General features: G+C 40.3%; 1 protein-coding gene across 6 annotated transcripts in view; it reads right to left on the bottom strand.

Moving 5' to 3' along the window:
* The window catches only part of PAK1 (p21 (RAC1) activated kinase 1), a 162,170-nt gene that overhangs the window by 97,242 nt on the left and 40,221 nt on the right, over positions 1-24,707 (bottom strand). For 2 of the 6 annotated variants that reach the window (XM_065937212.1, XM_065937215.1), the window contains exon 1: positions 384-560. The exons of the other annotated variants lie outside the window; for them this stretch is intronic. The gene's annotated coding sequence lies outside the window, so the exon portion shown is untranslated. Of the gene's footprint in view, positions 1-383; positions 561-24,707 lie in introns of those variants that run through there. 6 annotated transcript variants of the gene reach the window in all.

Below are 24,707 nucleotides of genomic sequence, written 5' to 3'. Positions count from 1 at the left end.
GTGCCCCTCCTCAGCACCGGAGAGAAAAGCCCCCTCGGTCCGGCAGGACAGCAGCTAATCCAAAACAGAGGGAAGCATCACCCCGGCCGCCAAGCAGAAGGGTGCTTGCAAAGGAGCAAGGCTCCTCAGGCAGAGCAAGTTCCCCAAAACCAGCTTCCCTTTCAGAGCCTTCCCTAGCCAGGGCTCTGGTTCCATCCCTGGCCTAGCCCTGGGTGGGCTCATTTGAGCATTCCACCATAAACCCATTCTCTTACTTAGGGTCTCTTTCCTTAAGAGACCCTAAGTCTACCGGACCCGCGTCACCACTCCCCGGAAGCTAGCAGAGTCGTCCCCCCTCACCAGCACCGCCCAGCTGAGCATGCCCCATGGTGGGCCAGCATTACCTGGTCGGGGGAGCCGGCCCCGGCATCTCTGCTGCGGTTTCTGTCGCAGAGCCTAACCTCTCCCACGCCTGGTCGGCCGCGCGACACCCAGGCTCCACCCGGGCAGCTATACTTGGCTGGGGCCGGGCTCGCAGCAGCTCAGCCGCCCCAGCTCTGGCTCCGGGGAGCAGCACGCTCCCGCCCTCACAGGGCGCAGCAAAGGCTCCGCTCCGGGGTTGGAGAAGCAGAAGGGGCGGGGAAACAAGGGAGGGAAGGAGGCGGGAGAAAACCTGCTTCTCCTTTCAGTAAAGAAGCTCTGAGGGAAGGCAGAGAGACTACTACCTTCCCACCCCCGCCCTCCGTTGTTCTCTCCCACCTAGTCTCCAGCCGGGGTCTTCTCAGTGAATCCAGGCTTTCCAGGGACTGTCTGAGCTTCCTGGGTGGGCCCCAGAGTCAAGAAAGAGAACCAGAGCTCTTCTGTGCCTTTGCTTCTCCAGCTGGGTCTGGACCCCAGGGCAAGTCAAATCAAACCTACCATTCTCAATTAGGCTTCAGGCAAAAAGAGGCACCCACCCAGGGCCCCAACATAGGTGTCAGGTTCTAGTTCGAATACCCCAGGGAAAACAATGGGTGGATGCTTACAGCTGCTTCTAAGCAAAGAAATCTCTGTAGCAGCTACCATTTATTAAGTGCCATTCTGTACCACATACTCCACAAAATGTTACGTCTCTCTCACCACAACCTTAGGAACTAGTTGTTTGTTGTTGTTTAGTTACTAAGTTGAGTCCAACTCTTTTGCAACCCTATGGACTATAGCCCTCCAGGCTCCTCTGTCCCGTGGGATTTCCCAGGCAATAATACTGCAGTGGGTTGCCATTTCCTTCTCTAGCAGAATCTTCCCAACCCAGGGATCGAACCCACCTCTTCTGCACTGGCAGGCAGATTCTCTCCCACTGAGGCACCAGGGAAGCCCCACCAATTCACACGTGTGGAAACTGAGTTCTGGGCTTCCCTGGTGGCTCAGTGGTGAAGAGTGCCTGCCAGTGCAGGAGACATGGGTTCAGTCTCCAGTCCAGGAGGATCTCACATGCCACAGAGCAACTCAGCCAGGGTGCTACAACCATTGAGCTTGTGTTCTAGAGCCTATAAGCTGCAACTCCTGAGCCCACACGCAGCAACTACTAAAGCCCGTGCGCCCTAGAGCCTGTACTCCACAACAAGGGAAGCCATCACAATGAGAAGCCTGTGCACTGCAGCTAGAGAGTAGCCCCCGCTCACCACAACCAAGACACCAGTCAAAACAAAAAAACTGAGTTCCAAGAAAAATATGGTTTTGTACAGTAAGTATTTCTTAAACACATACTGTAAATCAGGCATTGTAAAGGGCACTGAGCAGAACAACACATTACAGAATATTTACCAACACTGGCCCACACCCTCTAAATCCTAGTGTTGACCCCCCAAAATTGAAATGATTAAAAAAAAAACTTTCACACATTTCCAAGTGCTTCCTAAGGGTAATTTACCTTGTCAATTACCTCTATAAACAATTGAAATGATTAAAAAAAAAACTTTCACACATTTCCAAGTGCTTCCTAAGGGTAATTTACCTTGTCAATTACCTCTATAAACTTCTCTTGAGAGATGCCAGGAGTCAAGAGTATGTAGGACCTCTTGGGGGTCATAACTAGGAGTTTGGGTTTTGTTCTAGGTTTTAGTAATGGGAAAGATTTGGAAAGTCTTAAGCATAATGACAAGGTCTAATCTATATCTTTTTTAAAATCACCGACTGCTGAATGGAAAACAGAGGAGAGGGTTATGAAAATGAGAAGTCAGTAAATTCTTTCAGAACTTTGGCCAAGAGAAGAAAGTAATGATTTAGACTAATATATTGGAGAAGAGATAAGGAGAAATAAACATATTCTAGAGATATATGGCTTGGAAGCAGTAACAAAAGTTGGTAAAAGACAGGATGTGATGAGTGAGAGATGGCAGTGACTTCCCCAAGACCACACACTGGTAAAGGACTGAGTCATTCCAACTTTGGTTCGACTCCCAAGCCTATGTTTTATTTCTCTCTGCCATGTCAATTATCTTTGTAGCAACTGCCATATCCCTCTCCCTGCAGCCTGGCAAAAAGCAGGTAACCAGTATTACATCTGATCAGAAATTTAAGTGTACTAGAGGGAAATTTAATGGAATTTATCCATTTTCCCCGACAGATGTCCACACATCCATTCAATATGCCAACATAATCTGCCTACAGAAGGATGCAGGGGAAGAACTCCAGGAGGACGAGAAAAGAGCTCTTCTGTTAAGTATCTTTCACCCTTCCCAGACCCTCAGTATCTGTGCTATTACAACTACCAAAATCTCAATTTTAGTGGAGGAGATGGAATTCCATAAAAATCTCTTCCAGCACGGAGAGAATCAGTCAATAACACAGACTAGAGGGCTCTGCTGCACTATGAGAACTCAGATTCAAAGTAGTTTTAATAATGTTCTTTTAACCCCCATACCCATGTCCTTCAATTTATGAATGAGAGGAGAACCGAAAAGAGTTCTCAGCCTTAAACATAGTTTTTCAAAGTAATCATCCATAAGCATAACATCTGACCTTACCTAATTTCCCATCCCATACAGCATCTGCTCTTATATATGGGCTCTGCTGAAACGTGAAGGAACAGAAAGCTCAAGAGCACTGAGCACTATGAGACAGTGCTTCCTAATATTCAGCCAGGTGCCTCTCTGTAAACTTCTAATTCTACCTCCTAGAGCACTCAGAAAGCATCCTTCAATGCCAAGTCATATTAAAGGCTTTCAGATATGTGTATATAATGATCTATCAAGGCCATGCACATTTTCTCTTCTCCAAAATAAACATATTCAGTTCTTTTAATCATCTGCTCATTCAACAACTATTTAAGCAAATTGTACAAGCCACTAGAGACAGACATACCAAAGAGGACCACACCTTCAAGGAGTTTATGGTTTTAGTATGCTGGTTTTTGACTCTCCGTATGTATCAAAATTACCTGGGAAGATTTAAATATATATACTTAAGTCCTAGCAGAGATTTTTACTAAATTGGTCTGGGATATAGCCTAGGTGACATATCTTATGAATATAACTCTAGCTATATATAGGTATCTATCAGAGAACTAATATTATGTGACTTCAAGACTTATTACAAAGCTACAGAGATAAAGGCAGCATGTTATTGGTGAAAGAATAGACAAATATATCAATGGAACAGAATAGAGACCCTAAATAGACATACACAAATACGGTCGACTGATACTTGACAAATAAGCAAAGGAAATTCAATGGAGAAAGAATAGCCTTTTCAATAAACAGTGTGAGAACAACTTGACCTCCACCTGCAAAAAAATTTAGACACAGACTTTACACTTTTCACAGAAATTAACTCAAAATGTATCACAGACCTAAATGTAAAATCCAAAACTATTTTTAAAAAGTCTAGAAGATAACAGAGAGAAAAACTAGATGACTTCAGAATGGGTGATGGCTTTTTATACAATAAAATCACAATCCATAAAAGAAAAAGCTGAAAACTTGGGCTTATTTAAAAATTAAAACTTTTGTTCTGCAAAAGACACTATTAAGAGAATGAAAAGACAAGTCATAGACTTGGAAAAACATTGCAAAATACATATATGATAAAGGATTTATATTCCAAATATACAAAGAACTCCTAAAGGTCAACAATAAGAAAACACACAACCCAATAAAAAAATGGACAAATTATCTAAACAGACACCTCATCAAAGAAGATATAGAGATGGCAAATGAAAACATGAAAAGATAATCCCCCATGTGTCATTCAGTTCAGTCGCTCAGTTGTGTCCAACTCTTTGTGACCCCATGAATCGCCAGCACACCAGGCCTTCCTGTCCATCACAAACTCATGTCCATTGAGTCGGTGATGCCATCCAGCCATCTCATCCTCTGTCATCCCCTTCTCCTTCTGCCTCCAATCCCTCCCAGCATCAGGGTCTTAGGGACTTGCAAATTAAAACACAACAAAATACCACTAGATAACTATTAAAATAGCTAAAATCCAAAACAGTGACACCACCAAATACTGGTGAGGATGTGGAGCAACAAGAATTCTCATTCACTGCTAACGGAATGTAAAATAGTACAGCCACTCTGAGAGACAGTTTGGCAGTTATAAAGCTAAATATAGGCTTACCAAACAATCTAACAATTGCACTCCTAGATATTTATCTAAATGAGTTGAAAAATCTATCCACAAATATTTATTGCAGCCTTATTCATAATTGTCAAAATTCAGAAGTAACCAAGATATGCTTCAAATAGATGAATGGATAGACAAACATCCATAGAATGTGTATTAAATTCAGCAATAAACAGAAATGAACCATCAAAACATTAAAAGGTCTTTACCAGCCCAGCCACCAAGAAAGCTCATTAAAAGATTTAGAAAACCCCAAATATATACTGCTAAATTAAAAACATTAGTCTGAAAAGGCAGACTCCAATTACAGAATAGTTAGGAAAAGGAAAAACTAGAGAAGCAGCAAAAAGATCAGTGCTTGACAGACACTTAGAAAGTGGTGGCAAGGATGAAGAGGACATTTTTTATATAGGAAAACTATCCTGTGTGATACTATAATAGTAGATACCTGATACTATGCATTTGTCAAAACCCATAAAACTGTACAACACAAAGAGTGAACCCTAATATAAACTATAGGCTTAGTTAATAATAATGTACCAATACTAATTCATCAATTGTACCTACTAATGCAAGATGTTAAGCATTTCCAGAGGAAGTGCTGGGAGCAGTGGGACAGATATGGAGTATGGTCTTTGCACTTATTGGTCAATTTTTCTACAAGTCTAAAACTGCTCTAAAAATAAAATACAGGGAAAGCATCAAACAAAAAAAGACTTAAGATAAATTTCATTTTCTTTTTATTAGATGCATTAGGCAAAAAATTATTCTGTCAAATTGTTGTACAAGTTTCTACACACTCTCAATTTCTATGCTTACCTCATTCCAGACTGTGAAGAGTTCAAACTCTACTTTGAGCAGTGATGCTTTAAGGCACTTTCCACTAAACACAGTTCTGTCTGCAATGAACCTCTTATTGCCTGGTTCCCCATGGGGAACATGACAGTCTAAGTACAGTCCATCCTCTATAGAATGTAGCTGGACTGTCACCTCCATTAACTATACTTCGAACTTCCAATAATTCAGCCTGAAGCTGCACTAGCTTTATAGTCACAGTAGTACCTTTGGCTGACATTGGATTCAGGCAGTCAAAACCACAATTTTCTTAAGCAGAGCATCATGCTAGGTCTCCTCTAGGCTCCCCATATGTTGCCATTTCTTTGAGACTTAAAATGTAGCACTGTCATCTTCCTTAAATTTCATCTTTTTGGCTTTAATCCACCTTGTCAAGTTCCCTTGCTCTCTCATTCACTCTCTTCTCTCTCTCTCGTGCCATCTAGCACAGTAGCTTTTCTTTCCATTCTTTATCATCTGCAAATTTACTAAGTACTCTATCTCTTCAAACATTTATCAAACACATCCCATGTGGTCTTGCCTGTACTTGGTCATCGGGATTAAATATGACCTAGAAATGGCCTATGACTCCAAGAATCATAACCAAGAAGGGAGGCTAGCATACAGAAAAATGTAAAAGGTATTGCACTAGAAAACTGAATAAACAAAACAAACAGGATATGGTGGAAGAAACTATAAAACATGAATCTTACAGTATAAAGGAGGACCACTGATGTCTTCAGCAAGAAAGAGCAGATTAAGGCACCTTCTGTTTTTAGACCTCAGTTCTCAAAAACCAGATGCTGGTTTGGTGACAGAAGGCAGACCAGTCAACTCACATGCTGTCTCTTTCAGAGGTGAGCTATAGGAAGCTTGGCTAAGCTTGGTTCCTCTGAAGAAATGAAAGACACGTGAAATTGAGGTATATTAATCAGAAGCCAGTGTTTTATTTATTACTGAGGGCTAATAGATTATAACCAAGAAAGAAACTATAGGCTAAATACATGAAAAAGCAGAATCAGATGAAGTAGAAGGGACTTTAAAAGACTAAACTATATAGTCAAAGAAAGAAATTAAATCTAAGATATATAATAACATGGCCAACTTTACAGAAGTCAGCAGTTGACTTCTTTTAAGTCCAATTACTCCTTGCATTTATATAGTCTTTTGTTTTTACAAAATAAAAAAAATCACAAACTGTTCTTTCAACCCAAGGACCTTGACTAATAATGTTTTGTCTATGAAGTCATTAGCCTAATCAGGACCTTTCAGGTCACTTAGGTCATGTAGATGCAAGCACTATTCAGTTCAGTTCAGTTGCTCAGTCATGTCTGACTTTTTGCGTCCAAGGAGTCCATGGACTGCAGCATGCCAGGCTTCCCTGTCCATCATCAACTACCAGAGTTTATTCAAATGCATGTCCGTTGAGTCGGTGATGTCATCCAACCATCTCATCCTCTATCTACCCCTTCTCCTCCTGCCTTCAATCTTTCCCAGCATCAGGGTCTTTTCCAATGATTCAGTTCTTCGCGTCAGGTGGCCACAGTATTGGAGTTTCAGCTTCAGCATCAGTCCTTCCAATGAATATTCAGGACTGATTTCCTTTAGGATTGACAGGCTGGATCTCCTTGCAGTCCAAGAGACTTTCAAGAGTCTTCTCCAACACCACAGTTCAAAAGCATCAATTCTTCAGCGATGAGCTTTCTTTACAGTCCAACTCTCACATCCATACATGACTGCTGGAAAAACTATAGCTTTGACTAAATGGACTTTTGTTGGCAAAGTAATGTCTCTTCTTTTTAATATGCTGTCTATGTTGGTCATAACTTTCCTTCCAATGAACAAGTATCCTTTAATTTCATGGCTGTAGTCACCATCTGCAGTAATTTTGGAGCCCAAAAAAATAAAGCCTCTCACTGTTTCCATCGTTTCCTCATCTATTTGCCAGAAAATGATGAGACTGGATATCATGATCTTTGTTTTTTGAATGTTAAGTTTTAAGCCAACTTTTTCATTCCCCTCTTTCACTTTCATCAAAAGGCTCTTTAGTTCTTCTTTGCTTTCTGCCATAAGGGTGGTGTCATCTGCGTATCTGAGGTTATTGGTATTTCTCTCGGCAATCCTGATACCAGCTTGTGCTTCTTCCAGTCCAGCGTTTCTCATGATGTACTCTGCATATAAGTTAAATAAGCAGGGTGACAATATACAGCCTCGATGTACTCCTTTCCCAATCTGGAACCAGTTCATTGTTCCATGTCCAGTTCTAATTATTGCTTCTTGACCTGCACACAGATTTCTCAGGAGGAGGGTAAGGTGGTCTGGTATTCCCATCTCTTGAAAAATTTTACACAATCTGTGGTGATCTACACAGTCAAAGGTTTTGGCATAGTCACTAAAGCAGAAGTAGATGTTTTATTGGAACTCTCTTGCTTTTTCGACGATCCAATGGATGTTGGTAATTTGATCTCTGGTTCCTCTGACTTTTCTAAATCCAGCTTGAATATCTGAGTTCACAGTTCATGTACTGTTGAAGCCTGGCTTAGAGATTTTTCAGCATTACTTTGCTAGCGTGTGAAATGAGTGCAATTGTGTGGTAGCTTGAGCATTCTTTGGGATTGCCTTTCTTTGGGATTGGAATGAAAACTGACCTTTTCCACTGTGGCCACTGCTGACTTTTCCAAATTTACTGGCATATTGAGTGCAGCACTTTCACAGCATCATCTTTTAGGATTTGAAAGAGCTCAACTGGAATTCTATCACCTCCACTAGCTTTGTTCATAGTGATGCTTCCTAAGGCCCACTTGACTTCACATTCCAGGATGTCTGGCTCTAGGTGAGTGATCACACCATCATGGTTATCTGGGTCATGAAGATCTTTTTTGTATAGTTCTTCTGTATATTCTTGCCACCTCTTCTTAATATCTTCTGCTTCCGTTAGGTCCATACCATTTCCTTCCTTTATTGTGCCCATCTTCGCATGAAATGTTCCCTTGGTATACATCTAATTTTCTTGAGGCAATCTCTAGTCTTTCCCATTCTATTGTTTTCCTATTTCTTTGCATTGATCACTGAGGAAGACTTTCTTATCTCTCCTTGTTACTCTTTCGAACTCTCCATTGCCTTTTGCTTCACTTCTTTTCTCAACTATTTGTAAGGCCTCCTCAGACAGCCATTTTGCTTTTTTGCATTTCTTTTTCTTGGGAATGCTCTTCATCACTGCCTCCTGTACAATGTCACGAACCTCCATCCATAGTTCTTCAGGCACTCTGTCAGCTCTAATCCACTGAATCTATTTATCACTGCCACTGTATAATAGTAAGGAATTTGATTTAGGTCATACCTGAATGACCTAGTGGTTTTCCCTACCTTCTTCAATTTAAGTCTGAATTTGGCAATAAGGAGTTCATGGTCTGAGCCACAGTCAGCTCCCGGCCTTGTTTTTGCTGATTGTATAGAGCATCTCCATCTCTGGCTGCAAAGAATATAATCAACCTGATTTCGGTATGATGTCCATGTGTAGAGTCTTCTCTTGTGTTGTTGGAAGCGGGTGTTTGCTATGACTAGTGCATTCTCGGCAAAACTCTGTTAGCCTTTGACCTGCTTTGTTTTGTACTCCATGGCCAATTTGCCTGTTATTTCAGGTATCTCTTGACTTCTTATCTTTGCATTCCAGTCCCCTATAATGAAAAGGACATCTTTTTTGGGTGTTAGTTCTAGAAGGTCTTGTAGGTCTTCACAGAACCATTCAACTTCAGCTTCTTCAGCTTTACTGGTCATAGCATAGACTTGGATTACTGTGACATTGAATGGTTTGCTTTGGAAACAGAGGTCACTCTGTCGTTTATGAGATTGCATCCAAGTACTGCATTTTGGACTCTTTTGTTGACTATGAGGGCTACTCCATGTATTCTAAGGAATTCTTGCCCACAGTAGTAGATATAATTGTCATCTGAGTTAAATTCACCCATTCCAGTTCATTTTAGTTCACTGATTCCTAAAATGTCGATGTTCACTCTTGCCATCTCCTGTTTGGTCACTTCCAATTTGCCTTGATTCATGGGCCTAACATTCCAGGTTCCTATGCAATACTGCTCTTTACAGCATCAGACTTAACTTCCATCACCAGTGACATCCACAACTGGGTGTTTGTTTCTGCTTTGGCTCCGTCTCTTCATTCTTTCTGGAGTTATTTCTCCTGTCTTCTCCAGTAGCATATTAGGCACCTACCGACCTGGAGAGGTCATCTTTCAGTGTCCTATCTTTTTGCCTTTTCATACGGTTCATGGGGTTCTCAGGGCAAGAATACTGAAGTGGTTTGCCATTCCCTTCTCCCATGGACCACATTTTGTCAAAACTCTCCAACATGACCCATCCGTTTTGGGTGGCCCTACATGGCATGGCTCATAGTTTCATTGAGTTAGACAAGGCTGGGGTCCATGTGATCAGTTCGGTTAGTTTTCTGTGATTATGGTTTTCATTCTGTCTGCCCTCTGAGGGATAAGGATAAGAGGCTAATGGAAGCTTCCTGATGGGAGAGACTGACTAAGGGGGAAACTGGGTCTTGTTCTGATGGTTAGGCCCATGCTCAGCAAAACTTTAATTTCCTGTTGATGGGCAGGGCTGTGTTCCCTCCCTGTTATTTGACCTGAGGCCAAACTATGATGGAGGTAATGAAGATAATGGCAACCTCCTTCAAAAGGTCCCATGCACGCACTGCTGCACTCAATGCCGTTGACCCTGCAGCAGGCCACCACTGACCCACGCCTTGCTGGAGACTCCTGGACACTCAGGGACAAGTCTGGGTCAGTCTTTTGTGGGATCACTGCTCCTTTCTCCTAGGTCCTGGTGCACACAAGGTTTTGTTTGTGCCCTCCAAGAGTCTGTTTCCCCAGTCCTGTGTAAGTTCCGGCAGCTCTATGGTGGAGTTAATGGCAACCTCCTCCAAAAACTCCTCCAACCCCTGATATTACCAGTTAAACATAAGAGGAAGTCGGTCAATGATGATGATTTTGGTTCTCTTAAAACAGTCATCTAATATACCATGCTTTCTTGTAATTAGATGGCAGAACCAATTGTCTATTAAGGACTATGAAGTGAGGCAGAGTATAAAATAAATAAGCAAACAATAATAGCTTACCAAAATATTTCAAGAAAAGAAATAAGCAATGGAGGGATGGAAAGAGCAGGGAAAGGCAAAAATCTACTCCTTGGCAGTCAGTTCCAAAGCAACTAACTAAATCAAAATGTACTTGAAGTTCAAACAAGGCAAAAAAGTACTAAGGAAGACATCAATTACATCTGTAGAGCTCGAAGTTTTGTAGAGGAGACAGTACCTGGGCTGGGTTTTAGGAGTAGAATTTTTTCACAGATAAAGGTACTGACAATAGGGGTGAGGATAGGGAGTCATCTTGAGGGACCACAAAAGCAAAGACCCAAAGAATGAAAAAACATGAGCTCTATTTAGGAATAGTAAATAATCTAGATATTCAAGGAAATAGTAAACAATCTCATTACTCATTCACCATTTTCTGAATTTGTTCCATACACTAGATTCAGTGCAGTCACAAAACATGAGACCTATTTCCTACCTTCAAAGACAGAGTATTTATAAAGACAACAGAAGACAAATGTGTCACTGACAGTCAAACTTAACAGATCCAAAAATCTGTTGTTTCTTCACTTGTCCCCCTTTCAATAAATGGTAATTCTACTCTTGCAGTTACTCAAGCCAAAAAATCTAATTCATCTTTGACTCCACTTTTCCTATCACCTTCACATCAAGGCCACCAGCAAATTCCAACTCTACCTTCAATATTGATCTATAATCCAATCACTTCTCATCACCTTTACTTCACTGCTACCATCTTGGTCCACACCATCAGCAACTTTTACCTAGAATAGTGTATAAGCGTGTATGTGTGTGTGCTCAGTTGCTCAGTCACGAACAATTCTGCAGTCCTATGGACTGTAGCCGGCTCCTCTGCCAATGGAATTTTCCAGGCTAGAATACTGGAGTGGGGTTCCGTTTCCTATTCTAGAGGATCTTCCTGACTCAGGGATAGTGGTACTCAGTATTTCAAGGCTAGGAAGAGAAATTTTTCTCCAAAGGAGAAATTTGGCCATGTCTAGAGAAATTTGTGCTGGCACAACTGGGGAGGTACTACTGGCATGTAATGGGTAGAGGTCAAGAATGCTACTAATTACACTATAATGCACAGGAAAGCCCCTCGTAACAAAAAATTATCTGACCCAAAATGTTAACAGTGCCACTGTGGAGAAACTCTGGCTTAGAGTTCTGCAGTAGACTCTTAACAGATCCATTCTTGCCTCCCAAAATGATCCTCTTACAATGTAAGTCTCAGACCACATCACTCTCTTCTGCTCAAAATCTTCCAGTGGCTTCCCAAATCACTCAGTGTAAAAGCTAAAGTCCTTATGAAGACCTACAAGGCCATACATGATCTTACTTCTATCCTCCTCCTCCACCCCTCATCTTACTCTGCTGTATCTCTGACCTGGATCTCCTTCTCCCTCCTTCACTCACTCTGCTCCAGGTATAACGGCTTCTACCAACAGGATATATACACTCCCACCTCTGGATCTTGGTACCTTTGGTCACCTGTCTAAAAATATTTCTCCCCAGATATCCATATGACTTGTTTTCTCAGCTCCTTCAGGTCTCTACTCAAATATCACTTCATCAGAGGTCTTCCCTGACTACTCTTTATAAAACAACAAAAACCTCTCTTCACTCCATCTCTCCTCCTACCCTCCTTTATTTGTATGCACAGCACTTAACATCAACTGACATATTTGTTTGTTTATTGGTTGACTCCCACCAATAGAATAAATGCCCCACAAGCAAAAAGTTTTCATTTATCTTCAGACCTAATAACTATTCCTTGCACACAGTAGGAGTATGGTAAGTAATGGCTGAATGAATAAGTGAAACTGGAAAGACCAGTCAGGAAGAAACTAGAAAGAACAATGAAGGCCAGAAAAGAAATGTGGATGTAATCTTAGGAATGGCCTAAAGAAGTGACTGCCCAAGAGTGATTATCTTGTCATATGTTATAAAAATCACCTTGTCTTCTCTACCAAGTAGAGAGTCTATTTTGTATCATTATAATAGTCAGAGGTATCCAAGAATGAAATGGATAACATTTAAGGTATTAATACCTCCAATCAACCTCTCAGCAGGGAGGATGCAGTAACAAAGTACTCTCCCATAATTTCCCCCTCTGGCTTATCCTTTTGAACTCTGTTCAAATGTCACCACCTCTAGAAAGGTTTTCCAGAATCCCTCAAGCAGAGTTAGTCACTCTACTTATAGTCCTCAGAGCAATCTGCCCACTAATCCCCATTTACTAAAAGTGTTTGTTAATATATTATTATGACTGAATTGTGCTCCCTCCCCCACCTCCAAAACTGATAGGCTGAAGCCCTAACCCTGTGGTGAGCCCCCCAAGCCACGCCTCCACAGGAGACCCTTCAACACCAGCAGGCAGGTTGCTTCCGTCTCCGGTGGGATCACTGCTCCTTTCCTCTGGGTCTTGGCATGCACAAGATTTGTCTGTGCCCTCCAAGACTGGAGTCTCTGCTTCCCCCAGTCCTGCGGAAGTCCTGTAATCAAACCCTGCTGATCTTCTAGGTCACATACCCTGGGGATTCTCAGGCCCTCTGTCAGATCCCCAGGCTGAGAAGCTTGACATGGGGTTCAGATCATTCACAACAGTGGGAAAACTTCTTTGGTATTATTGTTCTCCAGTTTGTGGGTTACCCACCCAGTGGTATGGGATTTGATTTTATCATGATTGCACCCCTCTTACCGTCTTACTGCAGCTTCTTCTTTGACTTTGAATGTGAGGTATCTTTTTTTGGTGGATTCTAGTGAAACTCAATAATTTGGCCACCTCATGCAAAGAGTTGACTCACTGGAAAAGACCCTGATGCTAGGAGGGATTGGGGGAAGGAGGAGAAGGGAACGACAGAGGATGAGATGGCTGGATGGCATCACAGACTCGATGGACATGAGTTTGAGTAAACTCCGGGAGTTGGTGATGGACAGGGAGGCCGGGCGTGCTGCGATTCATGGGGTTGCAAAGAGTCAGACACGACTGAGAGACTGAACTGACAGAGTGTTCAACAGCTAGTTGTGATTCTGGTGCTCTCGCAGTAAGAGATAAGCATATGTCCTTCTACTCTGCCATCTTGAACCAAAAGTCTCAGATTTATGTGTATTTACTGAATGCTTTAAGTACCAGGTAGTACCCTAAGCCTTCATGCCTTTGTTCATGCTGTTATTTCTGACTGGAATGGCCTTATCTCCCTTTGTTTCCTGGGAAACTCTTAATCTTCAGGTGTCCTCTAACTGGCCCTCTCTGAGGCAGTCCTGCCCAGAAGTTTCAGTAGGTCCTCCTCCCTTAAGATATGAGAGCACTTCATGGAAATTCCTCTCATCTATTTACCACAGGCACTGTGCATCTCCAGCCAGAATATAAGTCTCATTGATAAGGAAATGCTTCATTCACTCATTTCTGTTCCCTCAGTACTTAAAGCCTCATACATAAAAGGTTCTCAATAATTATATCAACTAAATCCAAACAAAACTAAAAAATAAAAATATAATGTATCTTCTCGCACAGCCATCCAATTTCTCTTTGTCTTGCTCTGATTCCTCTTATATCCCAGGATATATTCTTGTTTCCAAGGCTGCCTTAAATATCTCTCCTAAATATTTAAAATGCTGCAGGAACACAAGTGCTTCTTTAAAAAGATGATTATAAATAAGTTCGTTATAAACCCAAAGCAGTTTGAAGGTCTACCACGTCATCAAAGCAAAAGATAAAAGGTATGTTCCAACTGAAGGACTCCTAGACTCCAAACACTTTAAGACATGGAGCTTTCTTTAATGAGCTCCCAATCCTTCTTGCCACTGAAAATTTTCTTCTTAATTAAGCTTAGACTCCAACCATAGTGCTCCACTAGGTCAGCCAAGGCTTTAGGAAAGATGTGCCCTCTGTAACAGTGGTCTTTCACCTTTTTAGCACTGTGTGCTGTGCTTAGCTGCTCAGTCGTATCCAACTCTTTGCGACCCCAGGGACTGTAGCCCGCCAGACTCCTCTGTCCGTGGGGATTCTCCAGTCAAGAATACTGGAATGGGTTGCCATGTCCTCCTCCAGGGGATCTTTCCAACGCAGAGACTGAACCCAGGTCTCCCACATTGCAGGTGGATTCTTTACCATCTGAGCCACCAGGAAAGTCCTTTTGGCACTAGTGACCACTTTTGTGGAAGACAATTTTTCCACAGATGGGGGTGGGGAGAAGGAGGATATGGTTTCAGGATGATTCAAATGCAGTAGGGTTTGGGCTCCTATGAGAATCTAATGCCTGATCTGACAGAAGGTGAAGCTCAGGCAGTAATGTGAGCAATGGGGAGCAACTATAAATACAGATGCAGCTTTGCTCATTCACATGCCACTCACTTCCTGCTATGTGGCCTGGTTCCTAATAGCCCAAAGACTGGCACCAATCTGTGGCCAAGGGGTTGGGGATTCCCTCCCTGTTCTATAAGATATGACAATTTCTAATATTTATGCAGTTATTTACAATCAACAAAGCACAATCATACCCATCATCCAATTTAATTCTTGCACACAACCCTGAGAGATTTCTCCTCACAAGCAAACCCAGTCCCAAAGCCCTCTCTCCTGCACTGCTAACTGCACTGCTAACCATCACCAGGCCACCCTTCAACGCCACCACACACACACACACACACACACACACATACACATACACATACACATACACACTTGTTATAGCTCTTCTCATTCATACAGACAAAGTACTATCCATAGTGAAGTGTAAGGAGCCTAAGGAAAGGAACCAGGCATACCACAGTGTATAGCATGGTAAATGTTTGATAATTGTCTGCTGAATAAACAAATCAAAGTGAGTTAGACACAACAGTCAGCATTTTTGTCTTCATAAAGTAGAAATTGAGATGACTTTCCCAAATTCTCCTAGCTAAAACTATAATCAGGATGTTCTCGACTTTCAATTCAGGACTCTTTCACCACACTGCCCTTTCCAAGGACTGGGCAGTGCACAAAAGAAGTGTCCTAAACTGGGACTTGGAAATCGTGGTCCCCAGACAATCTACTTAATTTTTCTGAGCATCAGTTTCCTCATTTTTTCCAAGTGGAAACAACCACATGGTCTTTTCCTCTCAGAACACACTGTGAAGATTATATAAGATAATGTGAGTAGAAGTGACTTGGGAAGTATGAAATGATACACTTGGCCAGAGACAATTCTTAGGTTGATGGCTGGGATCCCACTTGTCACTGACAAAGTCAAAATCAGTCTTCCCTAGAAGAAACATATTTATTGTAACAGCTCTAAAAAATTGGCTTTATCATCCTCATTTTACAGATCAGAAAAAGAAGGCACAGAGAGCTTAACACTTGACAAAGACTACAAACCTAGTAAATATTAGTAAATATCAGTCCATCACATCCTAAAGATCTTCCCATTCTGCTTCCGCAACACTATAGAATAAAAGCTTTTATATTTCTTTAATCTCAGTTACCTCTAGACCGATAAAACAGTGATAATCTTGAATTGAGAACATTTCACCATCTCTCAGGCCAAATCAAACTAAGTTAGCCTTATAAGTAAGTACAGCTTGATAGCAATTTCTGTGGTGCCACACCTCAGTAGGATGAGCTAAATACTGAATATGTTTAGTATTAGAAAATGTTCTGACATCAATTTTGAAATTATTTTAGACTAAAAACCTCAAAAGTGAACTATCTATTTTTTGGAAGGTAAAGCACATTTCATTTACTGACAGATTAAAAACTGTAACTCCAGGTAGTGCAAAATACACTACTGAACCCAATTACAAAGAACTGCTGCTAATACACAAAGTTTAAGCAATGCTACACTTATTTTTGGCAAAGTGCTGCACTGTTTAGTCTGTGTATACAACTGATCATCTATGAACCAATTAGTTTAAATATTTATTTTTACCATTCATTGCTATGATTATGAAGTATGGAAAGAGCCTAGGCTTTGAAATGAGACAATTAAAACTTAGAGCAGAAAAGAAAAGCCAAGTCCTTGAGAAAGTCTAAAACTCTCCTTTGCTGATACTTCCTCCTAAATGCCTCTCTGGAGACAGACTGAATGGCAAACAGGCTGTCAGTAGACACACATTGTCATTATACTGTCCTTCATGCAGTTTGGGGTAGAGATTTTTTGGTTGTGATGTAGCTGCTATTACTTGCAGTTTTAAATACCCATATATGTAGAGCCAGCAAATTCTTTTATTTGGAATAAGAGCATAAAAAAATCATTTTAAAAAACATATTTGGAATTTATAAAAGAGAAAGACAGTGTAAATATATAATTTTATCAGAAAGAGCCCTGGTATAGGGCAGGTATCTGACCCAGCTGTGCCACGGTCCAAACTCCTTCCTACAGTCAGCCTTCTGAACCTCACAATGTCTATAAACAAATTTTAAGTAAAAACAACAGATTCACTGCTGCCATATGATCCAGCAATCCCATTCCTGGAGCTGTACCCAGACAAAACTATAATTTAAAAAGACACATGCACCCCTACAAGTACAGCAGTACCGTTTATAAAAGCCAAACATGGAGACAATCTAAATGTCCCCTGACAGATGAATGGATAAAGAAAATGCAATGTGTGTGTGTGTGCGTGCACGTGCAATGGAATATTACTCAGCCATTAAAAAGAATGATATTATGCCATTTTCAGCAACATGGATGGACCTAGAGATTATCATGCTAAGTGAAGTCAGAAAGAGAAAGACAATCACCACAGGATATCACTTATATGTGGAATCTAAAATACAACACAAACATATGTACAAAACAAAAACAGACTCACAAATATAGAGAACAGACTTGTGGATGCTGGGGGGGGGGAATGCAGAGGGAAGAATTGGGAGTTTGGGATTAGCAGATGAAAACTATTATATACAGGGTGGCTAAATAACAAGACCCTACTGTATAGAACAGGGAACTATAGTCAATACCAGATGATAAATCATATTGGAAAAGAAAATTTTAAATATATATATGTGTGTATAATTGAGTCACTTGCTTTAAAGCAGAAAATAAACACAACATTGTAAATCAACTATACTTCAATAAAATTTTTTTTTTAAAAGGCTCACAACTCAGAATTCATTATCTCAATAAGTTCCATCAGGTGCTTTCAAGGACTAGCCCATGAACCAGAGATAACAGATAAAAGTTAAACATGGAAATAGAAAGAACGAGGGAAGTACTACATCAGAAGAACAAAGGGGATTAATTTTTACCATGAAGGTCAGAGAGGCTTCACCAGGTAATCCCGCCCCTTGGAGATCCCCTCCACATTGGAGTCAGTCTCTGACATGCCACACCAGATGTCTGAAATAGGACCCCTAGGGATTCTGTCAGACAGTGAAAAAAGGAGTTGGCTAGACTGATAGAGAAGAAGGCAAAGGCAAAATGAAAGAGTAAATGTACTGAGGTTTGTCTAAGGAATGGCCAGGGACCATGACTGGAGTGCAGGATACACAGAAGAATTAATAACAAATGAGGCAGGAAAGGTACATTTGGGTCAGATCTTAGGAAATCTTTAATGTCAGCCTAAGGAACTTGAAAATTATTCTACAAGCAAAGGGAACTATTATTAAGCAGAGCTGTGGCATTTGAAATATTTTAGAAAGATCACTACAGCAGAAGTATGTAAGGTAAGGGAAGATAGCAGCAGTAAGACTGTTAGGAATCTGTTGTGTTATGACAGCCTAGTTAAGAAATGATGACGGCAACCCAACCTTGTGACCAGAGCCTTGGTAGAGTGAAAACGGCCTACAACGGGCAGTGGAGAAGGGAGCGGAAGACTAGTAAGGAGAATCGGAGGTCGAGGAGGACAGAAGGGCATCCACACAGGGGGCAGGCTGGCAGACTCAGTACAGCAAGGAGGGCATGCATATTGGGTGTGGGGATGGGTGCCTGATACACTGTGTCAGAGTCCAGAGTAAAGAAGTGAAGAGTCCAGTGGTGAAGCAGCCTGGTTTAGTGTGTTGGAACCTATACAGAATGAGGAGGGCACCCACACAGTGTGAAGAGTCTGTCATAGGGAACTGGAACCTCATTTCCTCACTGTGTCCACAGACAGGGACTGGGAGCAACACCAACCCAATAACAATAAGCATAACAGCAGCCAGACTCTGGCTTCTAAACACTACTTAACAATAAAAGAAACTATGGCTCCTTGATGAAATGGATCACTACAGGGCTGGGGCACAGAAAGCACAAATGAGTCTAGAATATCTTGTTGGGTCAGAGACAAAGGGAGTGGTCAAAATAGGACATGTCCAAAGTAGATAGAAGTAAACCTGGATGATGTTCCTACTCGCCAAATCAGGCAGAATTTGAGGATCAAAATAATGATACAGCAATAGATTGTTACCCATTGAATAAAGTAAGAAGTTATGAGTCCAAACAGGTAAAAATCATTAAATACATTGTTTGGCAAAGAAAAATATACTCATATAGTTTCATAGTACCTTCCTATAAAATACTTATTACTTATAACTTCACAGTGGAGAAGCCTGGCAGACACCATCTTGACCAAGTTAGCAAACTGAACATCAACAGTAATGAGACAGCCATGAAACGCAGAATTAGGTCTAGTTTCAATTCCATACTCTGCCATGTTGGGTTGATTATTTAATCCTTCTGAAATGGAATTTCCTCACCAGCAAATGAGATAAAGTTCTTGTGAAGTGTTGAAGAGATAATGCTTAAAGCACATAGCAAAAGTGCCATGAATAGTAGGGTTTAAAATGTGTCTATTATTTAGGCATATTTTGCTACATTTCTAAACATTGACAATCATTTGCATTATTGTTTATATTCACATTATTTCATACATTATTTACATTATTTGTAACTTAACCTCTGCGATTAAGTCACATTTATACACAATTCTACATGCATCTAGGATATCATTTACAACTAGTACGATGCCTGTGAGATTACACAATAAGTGATATTCTCTTTTCAATTTGACAGATGAGAATATTGAAACCTAAATAGAATGCATTGATGTGCCCAATGTTTAACTTACAAATATAGCTGAACCCTGAAAAATACTCGTAGTGGCCCTTCCCTCTCATAAAACTTACATGTTACCTAGGAACATAGCCTTTCACAAGGGTTATCCGTTTTCACCAGAATTTGGAATAATATGAAAGAAAATAATCCCTCTGAGATGCGAGTGTAATTAAAGCCAACTAACAGAGGTGAAAGCGTCTGCCTCCAATTCGAGAGACCTGGGTTTGATCCCTGGGTCGGGAAGATCCCCTGAAGAAGGAAATGGTAACCCACTCCAGTATTCTTGCCTGGAGAATCCCATGGAAGGAGGAGCCTGGTAGGCTACAGTCCACGGGGTGGCAAAGAGTCATACACGACTGAGCGATTTCACTTCACTAACAAGGAGTTAAGAATCTTTTTACCATTCAGAACTGGAACAGTCACCTAACTACCTAAGCCACTTGAAACTTATCAAAAAAACAAACTCTTCAGACAGACTTAGGTGAAGGAAGCCCTTTAAAAAGCAAGTAATTTCACACTATGTTAAAACTAGAAGGGATCTTAAATACCACCAAGTCCAATCTACCCATGTACAGCTGATAAAGCTGAGACCTGAAGAAGGCAAAGGAGGTATCTCAAAAAGAGTTACAATATGCCAACCCTCAGGAATTCCCTGGCAATCCAGTAGTTAGGATTCGGTGCTTCCAAAGCCAGGGACCCAGTTTCAATCCCTAAATGGGGAACTAAGATTCTGCAAGCCACGCAGTGAGGCCAAACAGAAAAAAACCAACCCTATAATCACTGGCCTGAAAATAAGGTCACTGTGGAGTTCATTTGGTAAGTATTTATCACATATCAACACACAAGGTACTGTCTTTATCTCACTCTCATTCTCAACTTTAAGCCTGTATGTTTTTCTGTCTCCTCAAATATAGTGAATGGCCCCAACATCTTAGTAATCCATGTACTTCTATAGGCTTGGTAAGTAGTTGGTGCCCAATAAGTACTTGTCATAAAACACAGTATGATCCTAGGTAGCAAGGTTTGTTTAATGTCCAAACTTCAATCAATCAATACACCATATTAATATAATAAATGACAAAACCATTAAGATCATCTTATTGATAAAGAAAAAGCATCTGACAAAAATCAACACCCTTTCATGATAAAAACACTCAAGAAACCAAGAATAGATGAAAATTTCCTTATATCTAATAAAAGGTATTCATGAAAAACCCACAGCTAATATAATATGTAATTGGTTAAAAAAAAAAAAAAAAAAAAAAAACTGCATGCTTTCTCCCTAAGATCAGGAACAAAAGAAGGACACCTGCTCTTGCCACTTTTATTTAACATTGGGTTGAGTGCAGCACTTTAACAGCATCATCCTTTAGGATCTGAAATAGCTCAACTGGGTTTCCATCACCTCCACTAGCTTTGTTCGTAAAAATTTGCCTTTAAAATTCAGACTTAAATTGAAGAAAGTAGGGAAAACTACTGGACCATTCAGGAACGACCTAAATCAAATCTCTGATGACTATATAGTGGAAGTGACAAATAGATTCAGTGGATTAGATCTGATAGAGTGCCTGAAGAACTATGGACAGAGGTTAGTGACATTGTACAGGAGAAGTGATCAAGACCATTCCCAAGAAAAAGAAATGAAAAAGGGCAAAATGGTTGTCTGAGGAGGCCTTACATATAGCTGAGAAAAGAAGAAAAGCACAAGGCAAATGAGAAAAGGAAAGATATATCCATTTGAATGCAGAGTTCCAAAAAATAGTAAGAAGAGATAAGAAAGTCTTCCTCAATAATCACTGCAAAGAAATAGAGGAAAACAATAGACTGGGAAAGACTAGAGACCTCTTCAAGAAAATTAAAGATACCAAGGGAACATTTCATGCAAAGATGGGCTCAATAATGGACACAAATGGTACAGACCTAACAACAGCAGAAGTAACTAAGAAGAGGTGGCAAGAATACACAGAAGAACTATACAAAAAAGATCTTCATGACCCAGATAACCATGATGGTGTGATCACTCACCTAGAGCCAGACATTCTGGAAGGTGAAGTCAAGCTGGCCTTAGGAAGCATCCCTATGAATAAAGCTAGTGGAGGTGATGGAATCCCAGTTGAGCTATTTCCAATCCTAAAAGATGATGCTGTTAAAGTGTTGCACTCAATATGCCAGCAAATTTGGAAAACTCAACAGTGACCACAGGATCGGAAAAGGTCAGTTTTCATTCCAATCCCAAAGAAAGGCAATGCCAAAGAATGTTCAAACTACCACACAATTGCACTCATCTCACACACTAGCAAAATAATGTTCATAATTCTCCAAGCCAGGCTTCAACAGTATGTGAACCATGAACATCTAGATGTTCAAGCTGGATTTAGAAAAGCCAGAGGAACCAGAGATCAAATTGCCAACATCCTCTGGATCATAGAAAAAGCAAGAGAATTCGAGAAAAACATCTACTTCTCCTTTATTGACTACGTCAAAGCCCTTGACTATGTGAATCACAACAAACTGAGGAAAATTCTTAAAGAGATGGGAGTACTAGACCACCTGACCTGCTTCCTGAGAAATCTGTATGCAGGTCAAGAAGCCACAGTTAGAACTAGACATGGAACAACAGACTGGTTCCAAATTGGGAAAGGAGTACAACAAGGCTGTTTATTGTCATCCTGTTTATTTAACTTATATGCAGAACACATCATGTGAAATGCCGGGCTGGATGAAGCACAAGCTGGAATCAAGATTGCTGGAAGAAATATCAATAATCTCAGATACGCAGATGACACCACTCTTATGGAAGAAAACAAAGAAGAACTAAAGAGCCTCTTGATGAAAGTGAGAGAGGAGACTGAAAAAGTTGGCTTTAAACTCAACATTCAAAAAATGAAGATCAGGGCATCCGGTCCCATCACTTCATGGCAAATAGATGGGGAAACAGTGGAAACAGTGACAGACTTTATTGGGGGCGGGGAGCTCCAAAATCACTGCAGATGGTGACTGCAGTCATGAAATTAAAAGACGCTTGCTCCTTGGAAGAAAAGCTATGACCAACTTAAGCAGCATATTAAAAAGAAGAAACATTACATTGCCGACAAAGGTCGATACTATGGTTTTTCCAGTAGTCATGTACAGATTTGAGAGTTGGACTATAAAGAAAGCTGAGTGCCAAAGAATTGATGCTTTTGAACTGTGATGCTGGAGAAGATTCTTGAGAGTCCCTTGGACTGCAAGGAGAACAAACCAGTCAATTCTAAAGAAAATCAATCCTGAATATTCACTGGAAAGACTGATGCTGAAGCTGAAGTTCTAGCACCTTGGCCACCTGATGCAAAGAACTGACTCACTGGGAAACACCCTGATGCTGAAGACTGAATGCAGGAGGAGAAGGGGATGACATCAGATGAGATGGTAGGATGGCATCACCAACTCAATGGACATGAGTTTGAGCAAGCTCCAGGGATTGGTGATGGACAGGGAAGCCTGACATGCTGCAGTCCATGGGGTCACAAAGAGTCAGACACGACTAAGCAAGTGAACTGAACTGACTGAACTGATGGTTCCAGCCAGAGCAATGAGGCAAGACAAAGAAGTAAAAGCATCCATATTAGAAAGGAAGAAGTAAAATGTTTTCTATTTGGGATGATATGATCTTGTGCATGGAAAATTTTGAGGAACCCACACAGGCACACACATATACACATACACACAAACACACACACACACACAAAAGTATGAGAATTATAAACAAGTTTGACTAGGTTGCAGGATACAAATCAACACAAAAATCAATTACATAGCTATATAATATATATATATTATATATAATTGTATAGAAATACAATGTATTTCTATACAGTTATATAGATAATTATATAATTGTATGATGATAATTTCAATAACCCAAACATTGAAATTTTTAAAAATTCCATTTATTATAGCATCATATAGCAGCAAAATGAATAAAGTAAGTAAAAAAATCTGTACACCTTGAGAAATAAGAAGAGAAGTGCAGGAGTCACACTCCCCACTTTGAAAGCTGACCACCGAGCTGCAACGTGGCACCAGCATAAAGACAAACACACAGAGAGCAACAGGACAGAACTGAGAGTTCCAGAATCAATGCTTATAACAAAAGCGAAATGACTGTGACAAAAATGCCAAGACAAATTCAATGGGTAAAGAAAATTCTTCAACAAGTGGTACCAGGCCAACAGGACATGAAGTGGAACATCTACATCATATCCAAGTAATTCAAAATGGATCCTAGCTCTAAATATTAAAGCTAAAACTACAAGATCTTTAGCAGCAAACATAGCTGTAAATATTCATGACCTTGGACTAGATAATAGTTTTTTTAGATATGGTACCAAAAGAAAAAAAAAAAACTAAATAAATTGAACTAAATCAAAATTTTGTGCTATAAGAAATAGCATCAAGAAAGTAAAGAGACAATCCATGGGATAGGAGAAAATACTTGTAAACCATGTATCTGATGAGGGACTTGTAACCAGAATAAATAAAGAACTTAACAAAAACACTAAGAGGACAACCCCATTTTAAAATGGACAAATGATCTAAATAGACACTTGTCCCATCCAAAGATATACAAGTGGTCAATAAGCACATAAAAAGTTGCTCAGCATCATTAGTCATTAAGGAAATTCAAATCAAAATCACAAAATAGATACCATTTCATACCCGATAGATAATAAAAAAAAAAAGAGAGAGAGACAGAGAGAATAATAAGTGTCTATAAGCATGTAGAGAAATTAGAACCCTCATATAATGCTATGGGAATAAACAATGCTGTAGTTCCTCTGGGAGAAAGTCTGACTGTTCCTCAATGAGTTAAACATAGGGTTACTGTATGATCTAACAATTCCACTGCTAGATATATACCTAAGATCAATAAAAATATACATCCACACACAAAAAAGTTCAGAGCAGCATTATTCGTAATAGCAGAAAAGTGGAAACAATCCAAATGTCCATCAACTGATAAAAAGATTATTAAAACATGATATATCCATACAATAAAACATTATTCAGCAAAAAATGTCACCAAATATTATTCAGCAATAAAAAGAAATGATACAAGTTACAACATGGATGAACCTTAAAAACACACTAAGTGAAAGAAACAG

This window comes from Muntiacus reevesi, chromosome 5 (assembly GCF_963930625.1).
Source record: "Muntiacus reevesi chromosome 5, mMunRee1.1, whole genome shotgun sequence".
Classification (NCBI taxonomy): domain Eukaryota; kingdom Metazoa; phylum Chordata; class Mammalia; order Artiodactyla; family Cervidae; genus Muntiacus; species Muntiacus reevesi.
This window is presented reverse-complemented; position numbering and strand designations above follow the sequence as displayed.